A 10,069-nucleotide genomic window follows, 5' to 3' on the forward strand; every position below is an offset into this window, starting at 1 on the left:
CTGCTCTGCTGGTGGTGGTGACTGGTTCTGGCACTGCCTGTCCCTCTGGCCCAGCTGCTGTGCTGGTGGAGGTGACTGGTACTGCCACTGCCTGTCACTCTGGCCCAGCTGCAGTGCTAGTAGAGGTGACTGCTACTGGCACTGCCTGTCCCTCTGGCCCAGCTGCTGTGCTGGTGGAGGCGACTGGTATTGGTACTGCCTGTCCCCCTGGCCCAGCTGCTGTGCTAGTGGAGGTGACTGGTACTGGCACTGCCTGTCCCTCTGGCCCAGCTGCTGTGCTAGTGGAGGCGACTGCTACTGGTACTGCCTGTCCCCCTGGCCCAGCTGCTGTGCTGGTGGAGGTGACTGGTACTGGCACTGCCTGTCACTCTGGCCCAGCTGCTGTGCTAGTGGAGGCGACTGGTATTGGCACTGCCTGTCCCCCTGGCCCAGCTGCTCTGCTGGTGGAGGTGACTGGTACTGGCACTGCCTGTCCCTCTGGCCCAGCTGCAGTGCTAGTAGTGGCGACTGGTACTGGTACTGCCTGTCACTCTGGCCCAGCCGCTGTGCTGCTGGAGGTGACTGGTACTGCCACTGCCTGTCCCCCTGGCCCAGCTCCTATGCTAGTGGAGGTGACTGGTATTGGCACTGGCTGTCCTTCTGTCCCAGCTGCTGTGCTAGTGGAGGTGACTCGTACTGGCACTGCCTGTCCCTCTGGCCCAGCTGCTGTGCTAGTGGAGGCGACTGCTACTGGTACTGTCTGTGCCCCTGGCACAGCTGCTGTGCTGGTGGAGGTGACTGCTACTGGCACTGCCTGTCACTCTGGCCCAGCTGCTGTGCTAGTGGAGGCAACTAGTACTGGCACTGCCTGTCCCCCTGGCCCAGCTGCTCTGCTGGTGGTGGTGACTGGTACTGGCACTGCCTGTCCCCCTGGCCCAGCTGCTGTGCTGGTGGAGGTGACTGGTATTGGCACTGCCTGTCCCCCTGTCCCAGCTGCTGTGCTAGTGGAGGTGACTGGTATTGGCACTGCCTGTCCCCCTGGCCCAGCTGCTGTGCTGGTGGAGGTGACTGCTACTGGCACTGCCTGTCACTCTGACCCAGCCGCTGTGCTGCTGGAGGTGACTGGTACTGCCACTGCCTGTCCCCCTGGCCCAGCTGCTCTGCTAGTGGAGGTGACTGGTACTGGCACTGGCTGTCCTTCTGTCCCAGCTGCTGTGCTAGTGGAGGTGACTCGTACTGGCACTGCCTGTCCCTCTGGCCCAGCTGCTGTGCTGGTGGAGGTGACTGGTACTGGCACTGCCTGTCACTCTGGCCCAGCTGCTGTGCTGGTGGAGGTGACTGGTACTGCCACTGCCTGTCACTCTGGCCCAGCTGCAGTGCTAGTAGAGGTGACTGCTACTGGCACTGCCTGTCCCCCTGTCCCATCTGCTGTGCTAGTGGAGGTGACTGGTACTGGCACTGCCTGTCCCTCTGGCCCAGCTGCTGTGCTGGTGGAGGCAACTAGTACTGGCACTGCTGGTCCCCCTGGCCCAGCTGCTGTGCTGGTGGAGGTGACTGGTACTGGCACTGCCTGTCACTCTGGCCCAGCTGCTGTGCTAGTGGAGGCGACTGGTACTGGCACTGCCTGTCACTCTGGCCCAGCTGCTGTTCTGGTGGAGGCGACAGGTACTGGCACTGCCTGTCCTTCTGTCCCAGCTGCTGTGCTAGTGGAGGTGACTCGTACTGGCACTGCCTGTCCCTCTGGCCCAGCTGCTGTGCTGGTGGAGGTGACTGGTACTGGCACTGCCTGTCCCTCTGGCCCAGCTGCTGTGCTAGTGGAGGCGACTGCTACTGGTACTGCCTGTCCCCCTGGCCCAGCTGCTGTGCTGGTGGAGGTGACTGCTACTGGCACTGCCTGTCACTCTGGCCCAGCTGCTGTGCTAGTGGAGGTGACTGGTACTGCCACTGCCTGTCCCCCTGGCCCAGCTTCTCTGCTGGTGGTGGTTACTTGTACTGGCACTGCCTGTCCCTCTGGCCCAGCTGCTGTGCTGGTGGAGGTGACTGGTACTGGCACTGACTGTCCCCCTGTCCCAGCTGCTGTGCTAGTGGAGGTGACTGGTACTGCCACTGCCTGTCACTCTGGCCCAGCTGCAGTGCTAGTAGTGGCGACTGGTATTGGCACTGCCGGTCCCCCTTGCCCAGCTGCTGTGCTAGTGGAGGCGACTGGTATTGGCACTGCCTGTCCCCCTGGCCCAGCTGCTCTGCTGGTGGAGGTGACTGGTACTGCCACTGCCTGTCCCCCTTGCCCAGCTGCTGTGCTAGTGGAGGCAATTGGTACTGGCACTGCCTGTCACTTTGGCCCAGCTGCTGTGCTAGTGGAGGAGACTGGTACTGGCAGTGCCTGTCCCCCTGGCCCAGCTGCTGTACCAGTATGTTCACTTTCAGATCCTGCAGCCCTTTCTCCCCCTTCAGGGCAGTGAACAGTAGTAAAGGTGACACGGTAAGCATGGGCAAGCCCCCAGCACATTGCAATGAGTTGTGTCTCCCGGGGTTTGTCAGATTGGCAACAGACCTTTTTCAGATACTCCACCAGTTTATCAGGACTCTGCACTTGTTCGGGAGTGAAATCCCAAACCGTTGGAGGTGACCACTGACTCAGGCACTTGCCCATCTTTTCCCACACACCTTGCCATTTATAACTATCTGCCCTCGGGGCAGGTTTCCGGGTGCTGCTCTCATTGGAGAAATACCGCATGGCCCAAAACAAGATCTGGCAGACATTCAGAAAGCATTGTGCCGCAAACACACTGGCCTGGGTGCTCCAAGGATAGCTAAAACTCTGAAAAACCGAGAGGATCTCTTCCCCTGGCTCACCCATAGAGGGGGTGAGACCCCTAACAAAAGCCCAGGCAGCAAACAGGTACCGGTTCACCCCCACAAGCACTGATGCAAGCCCATTATAAGCAGTCAGCAGCCAGTATAGCAAAATAAAACCCTTGACACATTTTCCACCGACAACAAACGCCAGCACTGGGAACACACAGCGGATATAAGGATTAATCCAGCCCCACCACGCAAGCAAGTTGGCCAGCATTGCAAATGTTCCTTATCAAACAATACAAATAAAAACAGAAAAATTGCACCTAACAGATTGCTCTAACACACCTTCTCCTTTTGTCCTTATCTCAACCCTCTCGTGCCCCATGCTGGGCGCCAAAAAGGCTGTGGTGGTTTAGGCCCCGCCGGGACCCGAGACCACGCTGCCGCTGCCCCTCCCCCACCCTCCGACCGGAACGGGGCAGGGAGTGAAATACAAACCCCGGGGTTGAGGTAAGGAGAGGTTTAATACCACAGTGCCACAGCAACAAACCGAACAACAGCAAGAACAAGAACAACAACAGTAATAACAAGAAACAGAACAAGGGATATAGCGATACAGCAGTGAGGAGAGCGACCCCACACCACGCGTTTACCAATCTTCCCGCGCTTGGGCGCCCAGACGTGAAGTCAGCATGGTATTGAATAACCCGGCTAGAGCTCCCTCCCCACTGCTGGGGAAACTTAACCCTATCCTAGCTGAACCAGGACACCTTGGGACAGACATTGGTGCATCCAGCACCAAGGGCCCAGGGCCTGGGGCTGGTGCCAGAGTGTCCCCGGCCTGGTGCCAGGGCCAGGGATGGGGGAAAGGCAGTGGGGCTCTGAGGGTCTTACCGCAACTTGGCGACGACCAGTTCCTCCTGGAGGAGGAGAAGGCGTCTCTCGCTCCTCCTGTGGCCCCGGGTCAGCCACACGTCCGTGCTCAGCACCGCCTCAGCGCCGGTGAGAGCCTCCCTGCGGAGCAGAGAGCGGTGGGCATGAGAAAGGCTGTGGCTGAGGGGCCCGGCCGTGCCCGCCCGTCCCCGAGCCCCGGGGGGAGCCTACCTGGAGTGCCAGCAGCAGTTGGCCTGGCCCATCCTGCCCGGGACAGGAGGACCCCTCGCTCTGCACCAAGGATGTGGCCCAGCTGGCCACAGCGAGGATGGGAAGCAGGGTGCCGGTGCCGGGAAGCGCTGTTCGGCCAGACCCTGCCTCCTCCCAGAGCTGCTCCGTGCCAGCACAGCCCCGTGCTGCCGGCTCTGGTGGCTGCTGGCTCCAAAATGGCCGACGCTGGGAGCCCAACGGAAAGTGGGCGGGGCCTCGTGCTGGGGGTTCTCTCCAGCATGGCCCTGGCTGTCTTGCCCTGGGGAGCCCAGAGCAGGGCAGAGCAGAGGGGAAGCACCCCCTCCCTCCGCCTGCTGCCAGTGGTCTGCCTGCTGCAGCCCGGGATGCAGTTCGCCCCCAATGCCCCAGGGGTACTTTGCTGGCTCCAAGTTGCTCAACTTCGGGTCCACCATCACCCCAGGGCTCTGCACAGCTGCTTTCCAGCTGGGTCTCCCCCAGCACATACAGCTCCAGGGGCTTGTTCCTCCCCAGGTCCAGGACTTTGCTCTTCCCTCTTCCCCTTCTTCAACGACAGGAAGCTCCTGGCAGCCCCTTTCTCCAGCCTGTCAAGGTCCCTCTGGTTGGCAACACAACTCTCGGCTGCAGGAGCCTCTCCTCCCAGTCATGTGCCTTCTGCAAGCTGTCTGAGGGTGTGCTCTGCCCCATCATCCGGATCACTGAATGTGGACAGGGCGCGCATCATGCCGCGCAGGGCTTTGTCACAGAATGATCAGAAATTGAGGGGGAAGATCCACTTTTGTGTGTGTGTGTGTGTGTGTGTGTATTATAAATATGGTGCTTCTCCCTGTCATCCCTTCAAGCCATTAAAAGGTGCACAGGCTCTCTCGTTTTTCATTTGAATGTCACACCTCTTCTTAGTACTGACCTTACGTGCAACGTTGTATCGGGCTGTACTCTCGCATAGACTGTTGGATAGTACCTAGCCTAGATTAGTAGAGAGCAGATTAATCTGCATTACCGGTGCTAACACCAGTGACGGGAGGTTGCATCTGGCTGTTCAGCCAAAGGATAAAAATCAAAGGTGTCTCTTGAACTCAGTGGGCTATTGACTGAATTCATCACGCTCAAAAAACAAAAGGTACAGGAGAAAGGCATATTCTATCTTGACTGCTACAATGCATGTTTTAGGAGGTATGAAGATAAACCCTCCATGCCCCTCCGCCCACCCCCTTCCAAGAAAAAGGACTAGAGAAAAAAGATGCAACTTCTAGAGCAATGAGGCTTTTAATAGCCAAGTAAATTTCCCTGTATCATGCCCATTCAATGAGCTACTTTGTCTGACACTCTGCCTTACTCGGTACCAGCATAAGACTCTTCCAGGAAATATTAAACAAAAAAAAAAAAATATATTGCTGTACAGCCAGTTGCCTGCGTTACGCTATGGAAGATGTAGAATTCCTCTCTGATCCACAACTTTCCACCTACAAGCAAAACCGTAGTGAAGCTTTCCTCCATTTCCAATGCGCTCTGATGGCTCTTCCCCAGGGAAAGCCTTTCCTCTGTCACTCTGGGGGCATAGCTGGTCATAGGCAAGGCAAGCCCCGAGCCTCACGCACCATCCGAGGCCACCACCGTCCTCCTGTAGCCATGAGCAAGATCTCAAACTCCTTTTCCGCTGCAGGAGAAGAGTTGTTAATAGAAATGGATGCACATGGCACAGTCTGTTCCAGAACAGTCACAGCTGTTCAAAGCTTTCCGTGCCCTGGATTGGGGGGTTTCAGGACCAGCTCCTGGGTCAGCTTGCACCGAGGCTAGCGACAGCTGTGCTTCATGCAGGTAACTCAGGTTTAACCCTTTGTCCCCTGACCATCCCCACAGGTCCAGCAGCACAGAAAGTCACAGTGGGCTGCGTTGGAGCAACCTGCTCCGCTGGACTTGTGGCAAATGTTGCGTCTGCATCCCTGCCCTTCTGTTCTCCCTGTAGGGTCCTGGTCAATACAACAAGCTGCTCTCCCTGGAAATGACCATCGTGGCGAAAGACAGGCTCCACTGTGAGCCACGACCTTCACCCACCGAGCAGCCAGCACAGCCAGGGACACGTTTGTGCGAAAGTCCCTTCTCATGGCAAAAAGGGGATCCATAGTCAGCTTTGGATGTCGTGTGTCTGGTGTAACTGTTGATACTGCGCAATGCCTTGGTTAAAATAGAAGCGACGAAGAGAGATAAAAACCTGCCCTTTTCAGGAAAAATGCAGGAAATCGGCATCTTTTGGCTATTTTACACTCCAACAAGAAAGATTGTGGGCCCGTGTTTTGCTGATTAGGGATACCAATCAAACTCAGACACCAGAGTGAAAAGAGCAGGCGTATTTTACTGGAAATAGCTAAATCATGTAACAGAATAATACAGAAAACATACAACAAGAAAAGACAGAATAGTGCACTTAAACAAACAGGAAAATACAGGGTAATGCATCAAATCGTTACTACACGAGAGAGAGAATAGTGATTAAGAAAGATCCATCACCACTTGCATATGTTACCATCATCCAGATCCGCAGTCGCCGGGGAGCCCCGGTTACAGCGAGGATTTGGAGAGCCTTTCCCGGCAAGTGGGAAACCCTACGCGGTGCGTCCACCCGTAGGTGAGGCTTCCAAAGTCGCTGTGAGCGGGTCCCGCCTTATATACCCCCAAATCAGCAAGCCAGAATAACTGGCACCTTTGTTTTGAGCGGAACATCTGGTTTCACTCTCACATTAGATTCCCCCGGAGCCTGGCCAGGGCTCAAGGGAGAAGCTAAGGGAGTTTCCCTGCTTATCTAATTTATTTATGTTCTTTTTAGAACAAGGCCACACGTCTGGTCCCAAGGCCGGACAGCTGGCTTCATGGCCTTGTTAACTTACCTGTACGCAAAAAAGAAGATACATACATTCAGGATAGACATGTTTTCATTACATTCATCATCAGTCAGGAGTCTATGATATCTAAGCTACATCTTTCATTAATGAGCATACATATTTCGTTAATGACTACATACTAAGTTAGCAGCTTTGGCTCGGGGCCTGTGGTTCAGGCTTCAATACTTCAACACTTTAGCACTTTTTACATCAGTATAGGCGGTTTGTTATAACCTAGTACAATACCTACTAGCACAACGGTTATCAGTTACAAAATATACAGGATTCATCTATAGGTCAACTCTGGCTTGGGCCTATTGTCCAAGCCTTAGCACTTCAGCCCGGTGGTTAATGCTTTAAGGGAAGTTCAGCACGTTGGGAAAAGGGATATAAGACCACTCTTCTGGACACTGTCTGGACTGGGCTAGGCTGGGCTTGGAGAGCCTGGGAGGGTCCCCGGGGTCCCAGCTTTCCTGCAGTGCTGACTGTGGCGGCTGCGGCCTGTTCTTTCCTGCAGTGCTGACTGCACCCACCTGGTGGGGCTGTCCTTGGGAAGGGCACCAGAGCTGAAAAAGCCCCTGGTAGAGGGGCGGGGAGAAGCTCTTCTCCAGAGATTTGCCAGAAACTCTCCAGAGCATCCCTTTTCCAGCGCATGAGATGCTCTGTGTGACAAGGGAAGGTGCCCATTAGTCCACAGTCCTGGGCAAGCGGGTCTAGGTGACCCTGCTTGAGCAGGCAGGTTGGACCAGAGGACCTTCACAGGTCCCTCCCAGCCTCAGCTGTTCTATGGGATTCTGTGCTTCGTTTGACTCCTCAAGCACCTGAACTCAGGCCCGATGCCTGCTGGAAAGGATTCTGGCGCAAGGGATGATGATCCCAAACTCCTCCACTAGGATTCATCCCAAAACAACTTCTACCTAGTCCAGAATATCGTATGGCACACACAGTCAGAAGGGAGAAAATGTCCTTTTATTGTGGACATCCAGTGCAGGAGCCCAGGAGTCACAGGGGTTCAACCAGTAACAAGAAATCAGCACCTACGACGACAGAGCCAGAAAGCACTGGTAAAGCCACAAAGGCAGGAACAGGCATGGCTTGGTTCCCCTTTCTTTGGGAAACACAGTTGACAAGGAATTGTTGATATCCCAGAAGAGAGCTACTGCTGGCCTTAGCTCCGGGGTGGCTCTGGCACCTTATCCCCTCTAAGGTAATGCCCTTAGAGAGCTGTGCATGTGCAGAGGTGCACAGTGCCCCTGTGCCACACAGCAGGGCTCCCCTGGGGAGCTGCCACGGGGTTATTTCCAAACCCTGCATAGCACCATCCCTCGCCGTCCCTTGCCAGTCAGTTGGACTGACTTAGAGCAGGGTGGAGAGTTGGCAAAGATAGGCAGCAAAGCCTGGTACACACCTGGGGCTTCCTGATCTTTCGCACCTCCCTGCTTTTCTTCTGTCCCCTTCTTTTCCTCTCTTCTCTTCTTTGCTTCGTGGCATGGCCTCTCCTCTGCCCAGGTCTCTTCTCTCTTTCGTTTCCTTTGGCCGTCGTCTTCCTGGCAGGAGCCTGCAAACCTTTCCATCCCACAGCATGGTTAGACAGGGAAAGCCAGGATCAACTGGAATCAGTTCTTGATTTAACCAAAGCTGACTCGTTTTACCTTCTGTGCTCCGAGAGGCTCTTCAGTTCTTCTGCGCATCCCAGGGATTCTACCACGGTCTCAGTGGTGGCTGGAGACAAAGCAACGGGTGCCTAAAACAGAAAGGTCGTCATTAGCAGGTGGCAAGGGATGCCCTGAAGTAGTAAGCAACTGCTTGGCACGTTGCTGCCTTAGCTCTACAGAGGAGATCTCTTTGGCTGGTTTGAGTCAGCCCTTTCTTCCAAGGTTCTCGCTCTGGAACACAGTGTTCACATGGGTGGGGGACAGTCCATCTGTGGGGGCCATTCAGCAGAGAGCCTGCGATCCCCTGCCAGGCAAGGAAAGGCTTGCCCACTTCCTTCTGCCAGCATTTCTTCTGCCCTCCCAAGACAGAGCTCTGCGGATGTCCATTTGGTGCAAGACAACCTTCTGTGGTGGGAGGCTTTGCTTTTGAAATCTATCTTTCTGTGGCGTTTTGTAGGTATTTCCTCTGATTAAGCACATGCCTAAGGCATAGGAGAAAAGACCTTTCCAGTTTTACTGACAGCGTATCATTCCATGGGGGGAAAAATAAAATGCAAAGCCACAAGAGACTGAACGCCAGGAAGAGGCACAGCAGCTACTTGGACTCAACAGCAACTGCCCTGCTCCTGCCTAAGACACATTGTTGCAGCGCTTGTGGAGCTGCCATACCTCCGCCCTTTCTGCTCCCACCACCGCCTCTCCCCCCGCTGCTCTCTGGAGGATGAGCAGAGAGGCTGGTGCATCCAGGCAGGCTTTTGCCTGGTGCTCGGCATCTGCTTCGCCTGGAGGGCCGTGCTGCTTTTCCAAAGGCAACTCTGGAAAGCAAAAGCGTGTGCAGCAAAGTGACTGGTTGGAAGTGGACAACAGCTAAAGCAAAACCCACAGGAAGCCCTACCCCAGCTGTCTGCTCAGGCTGTGACAGCCCTCAGTCCCTCCTCATACCTGTGGGTCTGTCCACGGGCTCAGGTGACGTCTGGCCAGCCATCTCCTCCCCAAAGATGTCGCTGCCGTTTTCAATCAGAAATTCCACCAGCAGCTTCACCTGCACACATCAAAGCCTTGGTTTCAGGGCAGGTGTCTGAAAACACGTCAAGCAGCCTTTCCCGCTCCTGAGCCTTGCTTCTGCGCAGAAGGCTGTGGCTGTGGGGCTGCTCTTCCAGGCAGCCACTCCACCGGCATTTGCGCAAGAGAGGAGCAAGCTCTGAGGGTCCAGGCAGGCTGCAGCCAGCCGGTCAGTACAGCGTACCTTCTCGGTCACCTCCAGCGCGGCCTCGAGGGGGAGCAGCTCCTCGTCAGGTGGGCCCAGCAGGTTTGGCCCCAGGCAGATGGCCAGGTTGCTGGAGGTCATTCTGCTGGTGGACACGTGGTGGCCAATGTTCTGCAGCAGGGAGAGCAGCCGCTGGAGGAGGAGGAGATGGGCTGCAGGCAACTTCTCGGCCACCCTGAGGGAGCAGGAACACAACGTTAAGGAAGCAGATGCTGCCCACAGCTGTCCCTGAAGCTTGCACAAGGCAGGCGGGAGCCAGTGTCTGTGCTGCGCCACTTTCCAGGTGCTCTCAGGCAGCGATCAGGAGGAAAACACACTGTTGCTTCCCAGCTCCTGGTTTCACCCAAGCCCACGCAAGGGAAGGCTCC

General features: G+C 55.9%; 1 long non-coding RNA gene across 1 annotated transcript; it reads right to left on the reverse strand.

Annotated features, from left to right (window-relative positions):
* Positions 1 to 7,726: 7,726 nt before the first annotated feature.
* On the reverse strand, positions 7,727 to 8,485 carry LOC141940097 (uncharacterized). The gene is made up of 3 exons (XR_012627873.1): positions 8,432 to 8,485; positions 8,188 to 8,345; positions 7,727 to 7,816 (listed from the first exon to the last, which is right to left on the reverse strand). It is a non-coding gene; the product is annotated as an uncharacterized LOC141940097 (long non-coding RNA).
* Positions 8,486 to 10,069: the final 1,584 nt, after the last annotated feature.

The sequence above is a fragment of the Strix uralensis genome, chromosome 2, assembly GCF_047716275.1.
Source record: "Strix uralensis isolate ZFMK-TIS-50842 chromosome 2, bStrUra1, whole genome shotgun sequence".
Classification (NCBI taxonomy): Eukaryota; Metazoa; Chordata; class Aves; order Strigiformes; family Strigidae; genus Strix; species Strix uralensis.